This window comes from Rattus rattus, chromosome 3, assembly GCF_011064425.1.
Source record: "Rattus rattus isolate New Zealand chromosome 3, Rrattus_CSIRO_v1, whole genome shotgun sequence".
Classification (NCBI taxonomy): domain Eukaryota; kingdom Metazoa; phylum Chordata; class Mammalia; order Rodentia; family Muridae; genus Rattus; species Rattus rattus.
In genome coordinates this window covers 64,033,324-64,047,838 of record NC_046156.1, presented here as the reverse complement: position 1 = coordinate 64,047,838, position 14,515 = coordinate 64,033,324, and the positions used below count along the sequence as shown (strand labels likewise).

The following is a 14,515-nucleotide window of genomic DNA, read 5'->3' as shown; positions in this document are numbered from 1 at the left end:
CTTTAGATGGCGGTGGAAGAAGGGGTGAGGTTCCATGAGGAAAAAAATCCATGTCTATCTCCCAGCTGATGTTACTCCAGACATGGACTCTGTCTTCTGCCAAGCTTCCCATGTTCAACCATTGGCTGCTTTGTTTGGTCCTTGAGACCCCACTGTGTCTTTCATCTCCATAAGAGGGACCCTGCAGCAGGGAATGGCCATCTCAGCCCCAGGGGGACAGAGCACTGTGTTGAGGGTTGACGTTAAATTAAGTGCTACAGAAACCTTTTAATAGTTTCCAATGAGAGAGTCAGCCAAGCCATTGAGGTGACTGGTACCTTCACCAGTGCCTCATGAGCGAGGAAATCTCTCAGAAAGCAACCACCACAGCAGGCCAAGCGAGGGACACAGTGACTTAGAGCCTTACATCCCGAATACATCCTTGTGCCTGGTGAGGAGCGATGCCTGTGTGTCTTATGCACTGGTGCCCCAGGCACTGGGTCTGTGCTCAGACCCTCACACAACCCTAAACTCTCTGTTTCACTGGGTTTTTTGTTTTTTGTTTTTTGTTTTTTTTGCTTTTTAAAGATTTATTTATTTTATTTATATGAGTACTCCATAGCTGTCCTCAGTCACACCAGAATAGGGTATCAGACCCTATTACAGATGGTTGTGAGCCACCATGTGGTTGCTGGGAATTGAACTCAGGACCTCTGGAAGAGCAGACAGTGCACTTAACCACTGAGCCATCTCTCCAGCCCTGCTTCACTGCTTTTAACTCTTGGTCCCCCCCCCCCACATCCCCTACACACCCCCGCAGGAGCCTTATCTGTTTTTGTCCATCATATTAGAGTTTTGACTCTGGCAAAGAAATTACAAAACTTTAAGCAAAATAGTAAAGCTTTGGAGGGGCAAAAGGAGATGGGAAAAGGGTCAGTGTAAGCAAGAATGGCATCTGAAAATGTCAGGGACAGAGGCTCCTCCCTTGTTGGCCTGCTGAGCTGGAGGCGTGGCTTTACTTCACACTGATCCACAAGGGCTGCTGGAGCCCCTGTGACCACACCCACCTGCTAGCCCTCAGGAGGAAGAATGGCTCTCTGCTTTCTCTTTATGGAGGTGCACCACTCACACTGCTCATTCCTGGGGCTGGGGAAATGGTGTCTTTATCACTTATGTTAATAGCTTACTCCTAGGTTTGCAAAAATGGACTCCTGGGACACAACTGTCTCCAAAGGCAACATTATTAGTTATCCTGTGTCTGTGCCAAACCAATCCAATCCTCCACGAGGGGTTTCAAGCTCTGTGTTTCTTGTCTGTAATTCCTCTCAAATTCACCTTCCTCTGCACCTGCTGGCCCCGCCCCCTGTTGCCTCCCTGTCCATAGAAGCTTTGGGTTCTGCTACACTCTTCTACCCTTCAGAAGCTTCCCGTGTTCCCACCAGAAGGCTAATTCATACTCTTTGGTTAGAGTCCGCCAGCTTCCACTGCCCAAGGCCAGTGACCCACGATTAACCGGCTGAGTTCTAGCAGTGACGGCAGTAACACCACAGATCTCTTCATGGGAGCTTTATTGTTGATAGTGAACCTGCCCGGGCCCAAGCTGCCATAGTGGGGCCTGCCAGTGTTACAGCATCCATGAGGGCTGGGAGGCAGAGGCAGGGAGACTGAATGCTCAGCCAGCCGGGACTACATAGTAAGATCTGTCTTTAAAAACACACCAGACAGGAAAGGCCTGCTGATTATAGCTCAGTGGGAAAGGGGTTTACATTCAAGCCTGCCAACCTCCATGGCACAAGGTAAAGAACTGAGAACCAAATCCAGTGAGCTGTCCTCTAACCATCCTTCAAATGTGTCGTGATGTGTATACACATGCACACACACACATAGTATACACATATGTACACATACACATCCATGTGTTTAAGCACATGCATGTACACACATGTACATTCACACAACACACATGAACACATATGTACACATACACATCTATTTGTATGCACACATACACACATGGCACGTATGTGTACACAGAGAGATGTATAGTACATATGCATGTGTGGGTATGAACGTGCATGGGTGAACATGCATGTGTGTAGTCTATGTGCATATACAAACACACACACACACACAAGACGGCAGGGAGGGGGAAAGAGAAAAGAGGAGAGGAGAGAAGAGAAGGGACAGGAGTAGAGGTGGGATAGGGAAGAGAAGGGTAAGGAGACAAGGAAAGGGGGGGAGAAAGCAAGCCCGGCCCATGGCCTCAAAGAGCACGAACTCGGGCCAGTCATTCACCCTCTGTTCTGAGCCTGTGACTGTGGCTGGCTCTCCACCAGTCCACCGACCCTTCCCTTGCAGGGCCCATGCTCCTGGTTTACAGATGGGAGCCTGCCCTGCTTACACCCTAGGTGGGTTCAAGAAATGGAAGAGCCACCAGATGCTGGGGACCCCAAAACACACCTCACACGCTTTCCTGCTACTGCTGACCCACAGAGCGAGTGGGCAAGATGAGAGCAGGGGAACCCCCTCTGTGGATAAAGACGCAGGGCTCTGGCAGTGGAGGCCTGAGGCCTAGGGTGCCCAACCGGGGAAGACGGGGAGGGAGGGAAAGAGAGGAAGAATGAATTAGCTCTGTCTTGCGGGGGAGCCAAGACCTTATTTTACAACTTCTCTAGGGCATGCTGTCCGCTGTCTCGGAAGCTTTTGTGATTGGTGTGATTTGAAAAAAAAACAAAAAACAACAACACAATAGTGATTTTCATAAGGGAGCGAGGATGGAAATGGCCTGTTGTTCTTTAGGAAGTGTGATTGGATAGGCTTTTCCCGGGCAATTCATAACCAAACCAGTACAGTCGACACCTATATTGTCACACTACAGAGTCAGATGAGTGCTGTGGTTGCCTGGTCAGTGGCTTTTAATTAGTTGTTTTGTCAGCTACCATTGTTCTCCTTAGCATCGTTCTTAATGAGTTTTGCCCTTGTTTACATTTTCAGTTATAGATTTTTTTTGCGGGGAATAGACATATCTTGAACTGTCCATTACTTCAGAAGTTAGACTGTTGCCTCCTGTGACTATCAGCCCGCCACCATGGGACTAGCTTGTCAAAGTACACCGCAGGGAGAGCACTGGGACCCAGCCAGACACGGAGGTCTGAGAGGAAGAGCGAGCTCTTGCTTGCTGGTGCTTGCTGCAGTCTCTGTCAGGAGGTTGACTTCTCACACGACCAGTGATCTCACCGACACTGCAGCTCACCTCCACGTCAGTGATGGAAACCCTAAGGCCTGAGTTGGGGCCTCTCTCACCATGGCTGAAGCTGCTGTAGGGTTGCTTCTGACAGCTCTTGGCAAGTCCATCTCACAAGGCCTCCCAGAGCACTGCCCTCTCAGCAGCAGGGCTTGCTCTGCAATAGACAATGTGCTGCTCTGTACCTGGTCCCCCGTCTTCTTTGTCACTTCCCAGCACTCTGTGAAGGGAGTAAGACAGGAGTCATCCTCCCACTTAGACACGCAGAGGCTTGGGGAGGTGTATAAGGCAGGGTCTGACCTGGCTGGGGTACCCTGGGCAGCCAGGGTGCCTAGGCCAACAAGCAAATAGATGCCCCGTGTGGATGCTGGCTGGGGCCATCTTTGCGTTGGAATAGAACTCTGATTCTTTGAAAGTCAGTGGAGAATCAGGCCATTGTTCAATAAAAGCACTTGTCAGTCACTAATAAAAACCACTTGTCAGTCACCACCACCATCTTCTTTAATGAAACCTCCTCCCCGGTAGACAGGATCAGCACAAAAGAGAGGAGGCCTTGCAGGGAGCTACCAACCAGCCAGCTTCCGGGCTGGGCTCCCGGTTGGACTCCCTCAGTGTGTTGAGTCACTGCTTCCTCCATCTGCATGAGCTTGGCTCTGCACACCTGTCGAGCTCACACCCTCCTCCCTGGGGTTCCCCAGCTCCAGCTCCCCGCCCCTCCGTCCCTCCCTCCCTCCCTCTCTCCCTCCCTCTCCATCTCCTTTGTTCCAGGCCTTGTTGCTCTCATCTGAAGGTTTCTAGTCCTGTGAAGTGTCAGAGGTGGGCTGTAGTTTTCAGGCAACATCTTTGTTGCCTAGCAACATGCTATAAGCACCTTCTTCTGTGTGGCCGCTCCCTCTAAAACAGCTGGGGCCAGGGACACTGGGACCAAGGAATTCTGAGGCCTCTCTTGAGTAATGATGGGGAGACCAAGGAAGGGGACAGACAGACAGGCAGACAGACAGACAGACTGGCAGACTTGTTTGCATAACTCTGAGTGTAGTCATTCCTACTCTTCAGTGGTGTTGCTGCCAGAGCTTGTTCTACTGTCCTGTCATGGATCCTTGTGGATGGCCAATGGTCAAAGTACTGACTTGGGAGCCATCAGAGACTTTTGGAAGTCACTTACTGGCTTGGGAGGCACCTGCGGTGGCTGCCTAAGGCAAGGTCAGCCTGAAAGCTCTCATCTGAGCTGACCTCTGGTGTTGGTGTCGTCTTGTTTCCTGCCACAGGTCTCCTGGCTTCTGCTTGTGTAGCCAGCCCAGGGATAGTTGCCTTGAGAGTGGGAGGGGAAGAAAGGGCAGGAGATAGAATGGGATTTTAAAATGAAACAGGTACCAGAGAAATGGCTCAGTGGGTAAAGGCATCTGGCACCAAGCCCGAGTGTGATCACGAGCTGATTCGAGACAAGCCGCTTATGAGTCTGTCTTCTCAAAGATGGCCTTTAAGGGCTAAGGGCTAAGTAGATGCTCAGTTCTGCCTGATCTGCCCTGCTGGGTGGAAGCAAGACAGTGCTCCAAAGATCACAGCCACCCGGAGATGGGGGGGCCAGCACTCACAGACCCTGTCCTTCATCTACAATGAGGACAGCAGACCGAGTGATAGGTCCCAAGCAGGACAGATGTCACACCTTCCTCCATGCCCTGCACCTGACAGAAATCTCTGTGGGTCATCTTGTCTTAGCCTTGCTTCTCATTTTCTCTCAGCAAGCACCTCTCAGTTCAAGAGGCAGGAAAATGGAGTTCTAACAGCAGCACCCTATGTGGTGATAGAGAGGCCCAAGGTTGTGGCCTAAGTTCCAGCCAGGAGCCCTGTTTCTAGGGGCTGCTCCCATGGGTGGTGGGGCATGCCATCTTTGAAGACTTAAAAGCCTGTCCAGCAAGAAAACTCGTCCTGAGGGGCTAAGTTGGGTGTGATTGGCTCTCACCATCCTTTTCTTCACAAGTGCTGAGTTTCAGCATCTGAGAAGTGTTCCAGAACCTTCCGGCTAATCACGCCAAGTAAAGGTTCAGGGAACTGGCAATGGGAATGGCAGACCTGAGATAGCTCCTAAGAACCTACAACCCCCAACACTTAGACACCCTTTGCTTGAAAATACATGATGGCCAGGCCTGTGGGAACATTTTAGAAGGAGATAGCATAGGCAGGGAACCCCACGCCTCGTCCCTGAGGGCAAAGGCTAGCTCTGTCTTTTGCCTGGCCCAGACGCTTCTACAACAACCCCTTTCTCTCTCCATGGTTTTCTAATAACTGCAAACTTAGTGCCCTAGAATTCTCCCACCCACAACCCCTGGCCTCCAGGGTTCCCCTTTAGCATTCTACTTCTCAATGGCAGAGGTCTCCCATCCAAAGCTCCCATGCCTTGCCCTTGGGTAAAGGAACAAGGAAACCCTTTCCAGGGCATCCCTCCTTCTGTTTCTGTCTGTTCTTGGCCACAGAGTGATCTCCACCTCCCTCCCACACGAACCCTGTCTAGGTGAGACATTTGTTTGCCTGCCTGCCTGCTTTTCATTCTCTGAGAAGAAACCTCCCTTCTTTCCTTTGGGGCTCTATCCAGGACCAGTGTCTCTGCAGGAGTTCCCTCCAGGGGGTGCCATTGAAGCCTTTGTGAATGTCAGTTCCTGGGGCTCTACAGAACCCACACAGCTGAACAGGACAACCCTAGCTCTAAGTTACAAGGGTCCTTTTCATAGATTCAGGCTCAGAAGCCAGAAAGGAGGAAGTCCCCAAAAACCTCTCCATCCTAATTCCCTGGGCCTTTGCTTTCTTGGAGGCGTAATAAGGCTAAACACAGGACTGGGGACTTGGGCAAAGCAAGCTTATTCTCGGTTCAACCACTCAGTTGATGCTTTGTTGACTTACTTTTTGGAGGTGCCAAAGGTTGAGCTCAGGACCTTGCATGTGCTAGGCAAGTGCTCTGCCTCTGGTTTATCTCCATCCATTTGTTATTGTTTTCTATTTTAGACCAAGTCTTGCTGTGTAGCTCAAACTGGCCTTGAACTTGCTTACTATGTAGCCCAGACTATACTCAAATTCTTGATCCTCCTGTCTCAGCTTCCCGAGCTTTGGGATTATAGCGTGCACCTGTATCCTCAAGCGAATGTTTTATTTTGTAAATATTAGGTTGAACTGAGTTTCCAATCAGTAAATAAGAAATGATGAGAACTCCTCTCTCACATCTGGGAGTGCATGCAGTTGGCACACGACTCAGTGCTGGACTCGATAGATAACAATGGTCATTCTTCCTTAAAATAAAGCTACCACCCGGCCCGACCTGCCTCATGGAGATATCTCCAGAAATAAAGTGGGAAATAGAACATTACCAGGATTACAGAGAAAATATTTGTTGCAAGACTCCCAACTACTTTTATTTTTGCCTACAAGTAACACTGCGACAGACAGCAGGTGTCAAGAAAGGCTCAACCTGGAGAGAGAAGACTCCCAGACACGGATAGAGGCCCTGGGCAAGTGGAGTTGACTAAAAATCAAAGACAGCAGAGGCCCATAGAGGAAAGAAATGAGACAAACTTGAAATGCCATTTCTCCCAAAGCTCCTGTTTGTGCCTGCCTCTTTCAATAGTTTGCCTGGTGCCACTAACCTGGCTGAGGGGCTGGGCCAAGGACCAGCGGGGCAAGGCCTGTGCTGAGAAGTTACAGGGAGCTGACAAGCTCAGAGGGCACTTAGGTAGAAAGTCTAAAGGAGGTGATGTCCTCTGCCCACAGGGGTCTCCAGACAGGAGGGCCAGTGTGAGCAGCATCCAGGAGTGTGAGAACAGGTCATGGGGAAGAAAAAGAAATAGCTGTTGGCTGAGGGTCAGGCCTTCCTTAGTGCCAGAGAGGGAGGTGGGAGTCCCAGTCTAAGGACACAGTTCTTGGCTCCTTAGTCAAAGCTAACAGTTCCCAGACTGACTTACTTTTTCCCTCCTTCCCTCCTTCCCTCCCTCTTTCTTTCTTTCTCTCTTTCTTCTTTCTTTCCTTCCTTCCTTTCTTCCCTCTTTCTCTCTCTCTCTCTCTCTCTCTCTCTCTCTCTCTCTCCCCCTCCTCCCCTCCCCCCCTCCCTCCCTCCTTCCTTCCTTCCTTCTTTCCTTCCTTCTTTCCTTCCTTCCCTCCTTCCTTCCTGTTTTTCCTGGCGACAAAGGAGTGCTGCTGGAGAGTTCCCTGGCTTCTGTTCCCCCTGTGCTTCAGGCTAAGTCATCTCCACTACAGTTGCTCTGAACCTTCTTCCTATGGGAGAAAGCAAGTGAGAACCCAGAACAAGGGAGGTCTCCACAGGGCTGGAGGGGTCCAGGGGCAGGGGCCTTAGCCATAGCTGGTGTGCGAGCCTCCAGGTGTCTCTGGAGGACAGCTCTTCTTCCTTCCTGCCGTCCAGTGGAAGCCACTGTTGTACTGGAGCATGAGAGGTCCCTGTGTTTTGGTAGAGTTCCTTAGCTGCAGTTTAGAGGGAGCTAAGAAGGCACAGGCTAACTATGAGGCAAGATGCCCGGTGGGGGCACTGCTGGAGTGATGTGCTGCAGGAATGTGGAGCCTAGATCTGCAGCACAGCTCACTGGACGCATGGTGATGGTAGAACAGGCTTGAGAACAACGCCTGGGTCCTAGAGGGTGGGAGCTGGTACTGCCCATGAGAAGAAGGGGAGATGGGTATGGAGAGGACCTGGGCAGCAGAGAAAGGGCCAAGAGTAGGGTCAGAGATCAGTTGATTTACCTGATGCCCCACCCCCACCCCTAGATCGCTTGCCAGCAGACAATGGCTCTCCTCCTGGTACACCTTCCCACTCACTTCCCCTGCCCTGACTCCTCAGGGTCTCCCCACAGTAGGGACCTTGTCCTGACTCATTTTCTGCCCCCTGATCTGATAGCCTGGCAGCCATGAGCAGAGACTGGTCGGTACCCCTGAAATGGTCCCTTGTGGAGGGCGGGTGACCTTTATCTGAGCGTGGGGCTCCCACTCTTAAGGCCTCCCGGGAGGCCGTGTAAGTGAGAGAAAACCAGAGGAGAGGGGAGAGAAAAGAGGAGGGAAGAATGACAGAAAACACAAACAGGAAAAAGGGGAAGACAACGGAAGGGTAGGGGCGGAAGACGCGTGGTTATGGAGAGCAGGCAGCAGGCAGCACAGGCCCCGTGCCTCTCACATACTAACATGCTGAACTGGTGATCTGAGGAGAATGTGTCTTGACTTACACATTCCTTGACCCTCCGCTTACCTCATCCAACTCTCAACCACCTCCTAGGCTGGGCCCTACCATGTCAGCCCTTCTGGTGGCTCCTTAAACACACTGCTTTCACAGAAGGTCCCTTGTCCCATATGTCTAGGCCCATGCCAATGCACTTGTCTCAGTTAAACATGGCTTTTGCCACGGTGGGGTTGTTTGGAGTCTAGCTTCGTGAAGTAGATACCAAGCCCGGCTCACTCTTCCTTGTTGACTGAATGAAGAGGCTAACCTCAGCCACGATGTGTGTGAAGAGCTAAGTTCGGTGGGAGTCATGTTTGATCTCTCCTGTGATGGTTCCGTGAACCCAGGAAAGCTGCAGCATGCTTCCTGTCAGAGAGAATGCCTAAAACGTGGAGAGGCAAGCACTTACCACGGCTAGACACTGCAGGGCTGGCATGGGAAACCTCCCTGCCCACGCCCTCTTCACCACACACAGCCTACGGCCCTGGAAGACACCTCCCCAGGAATAGTTCTCCTTCCAGCCAGTCACTCTTCTCCACTTCCACACATCTTGTTAAACATTTCCCAATCAGAAAACATAGAAATATTTTTTAATAAGAAGAAAGAAACACTGCAAATTGAGAACGCTTTGCCAGATGAGCCATCTGGTTTTTGATTTAATAACCATCCAAAGAGGTGGACAGCACTCCCTCTGAGAAGAAGATGGATTGTGGAGGGACTAGCAGCTGGCTCCCCTCAAACACTGCTTCCTCTGGGAAGGTTGTGGCAGGGTGGGGGGAGTGGAAACAACCAGAGATGCGGGGAAGCTCAGCTGGTGTCATCTAGATGTCCCTGACCTCTGGGGGCTCTGCTTCCTCACCTCTGGGTGCATGCTGTTAGTTCCTAAGCCTGGAAACAAACGGCTGGATTTAGATGGGCCTTGGAAAGATGCAGCTGACAAAAGGGAACATCCTCACATCTCTAAACTCGAAGTCAGCTCTTGATAAACAGTGTACTGGACGTGGCTTTCTGACCGCGTCGTGACAAGTGGTCTCTAGGACCTGTGCTCTGACTTTTGTTTCACCTTTGAAGACCTTTATAGAAGGAGCTGTCTTTTGGGTGGGATAAGCAGGAATAGTTCTGATGTCCCTGAAGACATTTACTTTTCAGATAACTCTGAGTTTCAGTGACTTCTTCACACACACCCCACATTTCCCCAGAACCCACAAAGCCCTTGAGAAATCCCAGTGATGGCAGGCCCTGGTATGCTAAGGATATTTGATTTTTAGAGCCAAGTAGGGGCCTGGACAAAGGCAGAAGTAAGGACTCCATGACCAGTCTCCCCTTCGGCACTAACTTGTCAGGCTCCCTCTGAGGAGCTGGCAATAGCCAGTCACACACAGCCTTGCCATTAGCCGGAGGCAGAGACACTGCTAGGCCAGCGATGATGCAGCTAGGGTCAGAGGCTGCCCCCATGCTTTGTCCTGCATTCTGTGGGTTCTGTGCCTGGGCTGGGAGGAGGTCAGGTTCCAGCTTTCTCCTTTCTCTTGCTAGGGGAAGCCAGTTTGGTCAGTTATCATTTGTCGTTGTTGTTGTTGTTGTTGTTGCCTATATGTGAAATTAAGGCAACAACCCTCTAGCTCTGTGAACTTTGTCCTGCCTGTTTGGGCCAGGGCTCTGACTAAGTGGGCTGTCCCCTGTCTCCTTCCATGCATTTGCTTAGCAAGCATTCACTGAGTAGCAGGGACGCATCAGTAAAGGGGTGTGGCAAATAGGAACAGCAATGGCAAAATCAAACATGCATCGTGCTGGGTGCTGCAATGAAGGGGTGGTGGGGAAGGGGTGTCCCAGGACAGGAAGCCGGGGCCTGGTAAGAGCAGCAGGAGTGCAGGTGGGAACAGGGTGACCCAGAGTCTTACCAAGACGCTGATGTGAGCCAAGGACTACTGTAGTCTAGGGGAAGGGGCTTCTGAGCATTGGTAGCGAGTAGGAAAGCTAGGAGATGGGGAGAGTTCAGGCTGCTGAGGTGCTGAGTAGATGTCAGAGGAGGAAGGGGAGGTTTACAGCAAAGGACCTCACAGAGGCCCCGTGGGTCTGCAGGGATGGTCTTTAGGCACTTGGAAGTGGTAGCTTTTGCTCTGAAGGACCCAGGGATGTCTGTTGTGCTCTTTGATAGGCCATTCCCTTGCTGCAGTGACACTACGGTGGCTGTGCAAGCAGAAACAGAGAGGCCAAATTAGCCGGCACCTTCATGGGCCTTGTGACAGGACAAGGGAAGCCTGAGTGCTCACACTCTGGAACTCTCTTTAAGGCAAAGCTGACAAGGTTTGGTGGAGCCAGGGAAGGGGCAGTGGTCCACCCAGAAGGCAGAGTGGCTCAGCAGACGAAAGGCACTGCAGAGAAGCTGGGCTTTTCCCAAGCAGCACTCTCTGATGCCCGCTTTCCCCACGTCTGTGCTGCTGTCCTTGCCACTAGGGCAGAGCCCCAGGTGGGAGGCTCTTCCGGAGGCAATCACATGCCTCTATCTGTGTCACGCACAGAAGGCTGACAGCTCTTCCACACTCTGGTAAGATAGGGCTGGAGTGAGTAGACCTGATTCCCTGAAGACAGGATGGGGACAGGATTTGTTCAAGGTCACAAAGCCATTAAGGTATGAAGGACAGCCTTTGGGTGTTTCTCCAGGTCTGTTGAAACAAGTCTCACCCGAAAGGCCGTCATGGCAGGACAGCTAACAGTGCTCAGTTAGCCCCGTGCCAGGCTCTGTTCCCATTCACTGGATATGAACTCTGTGAGCTGGTGTCTCCTTTTACTGGAAAGCCGGAGACAATGTACTGCATGTACTGTGGGAAAGCACCAAGAATTTGTGGTCTGGTCCCAGAGCCTGTGTTTCACATTGACGCCAAACAGCAGCACAGAGCCAGAGCAACAGCTGGATTGTGGGGGTGCTGCACGGTGTGGAAGTCAGGGGAAGAGCTCCAGCCACCAGAGGGGTTTGAGCTGGGTCTTATAGGATCAATTAGAGGGCATCAGTGAAGATAAAGGCAGACATGGTGGGATGGAGAGGTGTGTGTACAAGGTAAGCTTGGGACAGACACCAAGGGAACCAGGGCAAGAGGCTTAGAAAGCAAGGTCAAAGGGAGTGGGGGGAGGACAGCAAGCTACTGAGGATGCCAAGGGGCAGGATGATCTGAGGAGAGCGGTGCAGTGGGATCCAGGCTCCCACCGAGCCAGATGCAGGCTGTGAGTTCTTCATCGGTGACCTGGGCAGAGATCTCCAGGCTCAGCACAGGGTTTGACTGTGGGAATCTGAGCGTGAACTCTAAGTTGAGGGCAATCATCATTTGGAGGGAGTTCTACAGAAGGGCTGGCTTGAGCTGTCCGACATTCCAACAAACAAACCAGCCCCGGACAAATGGCTGGAGCCATCACATCACTGAGATCCATATGGAAAGACTCCTGAAGAGAGTCTACTTCACACAAGTGTCCCAACTCGCTTGGAGACAAAGGAAGAAGCATATGCTCTTCTTCCCTTGGGCTTCACTCCCATCACCCTGTTCTGGAACTGGTCACAGCCAGTGTCAAGAAGCTGAGTTCTTATTAATAGTGAAAATCAACGCCAAGCTCAAGGAATTTGGCAGCCACTTTGGCCGGAGACAACAGCTGGGCTCCTAGCATACTCCCCTGAGCGACTCCAGTTGGTGTTGCTTTCAGGATGGCACAGGAACATCAGAGAGCCATATTCGTGCCACAGACGTTTAGTGAGCACCTACTACATGATAGGTATGGAGGTGGTACCCAGAAAAGGCTACAAGAGAACTGTTATGTAACTGTAGGGTTAATAGGCCAATGGAACAGTATGAAGAACTCAGAAATAGAACCACTTCCACATGGGGGACGCACTGAGAGTCAGGGGGAGGAAACCAGTTTCAGAGGAACTGCAGAAAGTCTCATCTTAGGGATGGAGGGGTTTCCTAAACATGAAGCAGTAAGTGTAATGACTACGGAGAAATACAGCTCCAACGAAGTCTGAAAGTCCATCGACAACACTTGAGGGCCAGCAAGGTGGCTCAGTAGACACAGGCCCTTGTCACCAAACCAAATGATCTGAGTTCCATCTCTGATCCACATGATAAAAGGAGAGAATATTCTTCTACAAATTTTCCTCTGACTTTCATATATCACATCATATCATATCATGAGCCCCCTTAATAAACAAACATGATTATGATCTCCAAGGACCAGGCATTCCAAGGCATCTCCAGTGGGTACCTCTGGCTCAAGATGTCTCATGAAGTTAGGACCCTTTTTTCTTCCAGTGTTTAGGTGTCCAAGCTCACTCCTGTGCTTGGTGGCAAGGGAAAGGCCCTCACTGTAGGGGCCTCTCCATTGGCTTGCTTCAAGATATGACAATGAATCCTCTCAGGAAGAGCAGTGCCAGAGACAGTAGGCGAAAAATTACCAAGACAGAAAGCGCAGCCTTGCCACAGTCTAACTTCTGAGGAGAACTTCCGTTGCCTCTGCTACATTGTATGCATAAGAAGCAAATTACTAGTTCATTCCATATTCAGAGAACGGGGTTGCAAAGGTGGTGACTACCTCGGAAGGGAGGGATGAGGAGCAGCCATTCCAAAGGCTACAGAGCACACTGTGAGGTAAAGTTCACCGTGAAGAAAACAAGAGAGAGAAACCAAAAATCCAGGGTACTGATCTTGCTGTGAGGTGGTGATGGAGCACTGTGGGAGCACGCTGGTGGGGGCGGGGGCTTGGGGCTGGAGAGCCCTTCTGGATGCTTATTATTTTCTTTTTATGTTTTGTGTGTTGGTTACTTTTTTTTTTTAATTATCCCTGCAACAAAATGTCTAGCAAAAACAACTTAAAGAGGGAAGACTTTATTCTGGCTTGTGGTCTGGGAATGTAGTCCACTCTGGCCGGGAAAGCATAGGGGTCAGATATGAGGCCACCGATCACTGTGTCCACAGGCAGGGTGCAGAGACATGGATGCTGGCACTCAGCTCACCTCTACCCGGTCCTCTTTAGGACCCCAGTCCATGAGGCAGCGCTCTCATGTTCAGGATGGTCTTCCTTGTTAATTAAACTTCTCAGAACTCATAAACACACACAGGGGTGGCTCCTTGCTGATTCTAAGCCCTGTTAAGTTTGTCATTTGCCTCTATCCCAGACTGACCTTGAACTTGCTAAGTAGCTCCCTTGATCCTCCCGTTCCAGCTCCCGAGGGCTGGGATCTATGGATGTGTGCCATAATTCAGTCATGTCAGTGCTGGGTTTCAAGGCCATGGCTCTATGCGTGTTAGGTATCTCGGTTACTGTTTTATTGCTGTGAAGAGACACCATGACCAAGGCAACTTATAAAAGATACCATTTAATTAGGGGCTTGCTTACAGTTTCAGAAGGCTAGACCATGCTTATTACAGCAGGGAACATGGCAGCAGGCAGGTAGTCATGGTGCTGGAGAAGTTACAGACAGCTTATGTCTTATCTGAAAGACAGAGAGAGGATGACTGCCTGATGTGGGCTTTTGAAACCTTAGAGCCCACCCCAGTAACACACCTTCTCCAATGAAATCACACCTCTTAATCCTTCCCCAAACAGTTCGGCCAACTGAGAACCAAGCACTCAAATCTATGAGCCTTGGGGGCCATTCTCACTGAAGCCATAACATTAAGCAAGCAGCCTACCAACTGAGTACTTGACCTTTGGTTTGCTTTTATGTTTGATAGGCATGGCTGCAAAATGTTTTAATATTTACTGATCATTTTATTTTAGGTTTTTTTTTTTGACACTATCTTGCTGTGTAGCCTCTGAACTCACTACAATCCTTCTGCCTCAGACCCTTGTATGCTGAGATTGCAGATATGTGTCTCAGATCTTCCTGCAAGCTTCCTGCAGAGACTCTAAAGCCTGCGCGAGCCTAGCTCTCCCTGCTGATCTGTTTCCGGAGGCATCTGACTTCCAAGGTTCTGCTGATGAACTCAGCGTTTCCTCCAGGCCTCTGAAAGTCATGCTCAGACTGTGCGCTCTGGCAGCTTTGGTGTCAAGTATTGTCTGTTCACTTCCTGTTAAAGGTGAACTCTAGCTCTCTCCTC

The 14,515-nt window shown here is 50.7% G+C and overlaps 1 protein-coding gene across 2 annotated transcripts in view; it reads left to right on the top strand.

Moving 5' to 3' along the window:
• Positions 1-14,515, top strand: part of Kcnn3 (potassium calcium-activated channel subfamily N member 3) — a 149,309-nt gene that overhangs the window by 101,658 nt on the left and 33,136 nt on the right. The gene's annotated exons all lie outside the window — the stretch shown is intronic.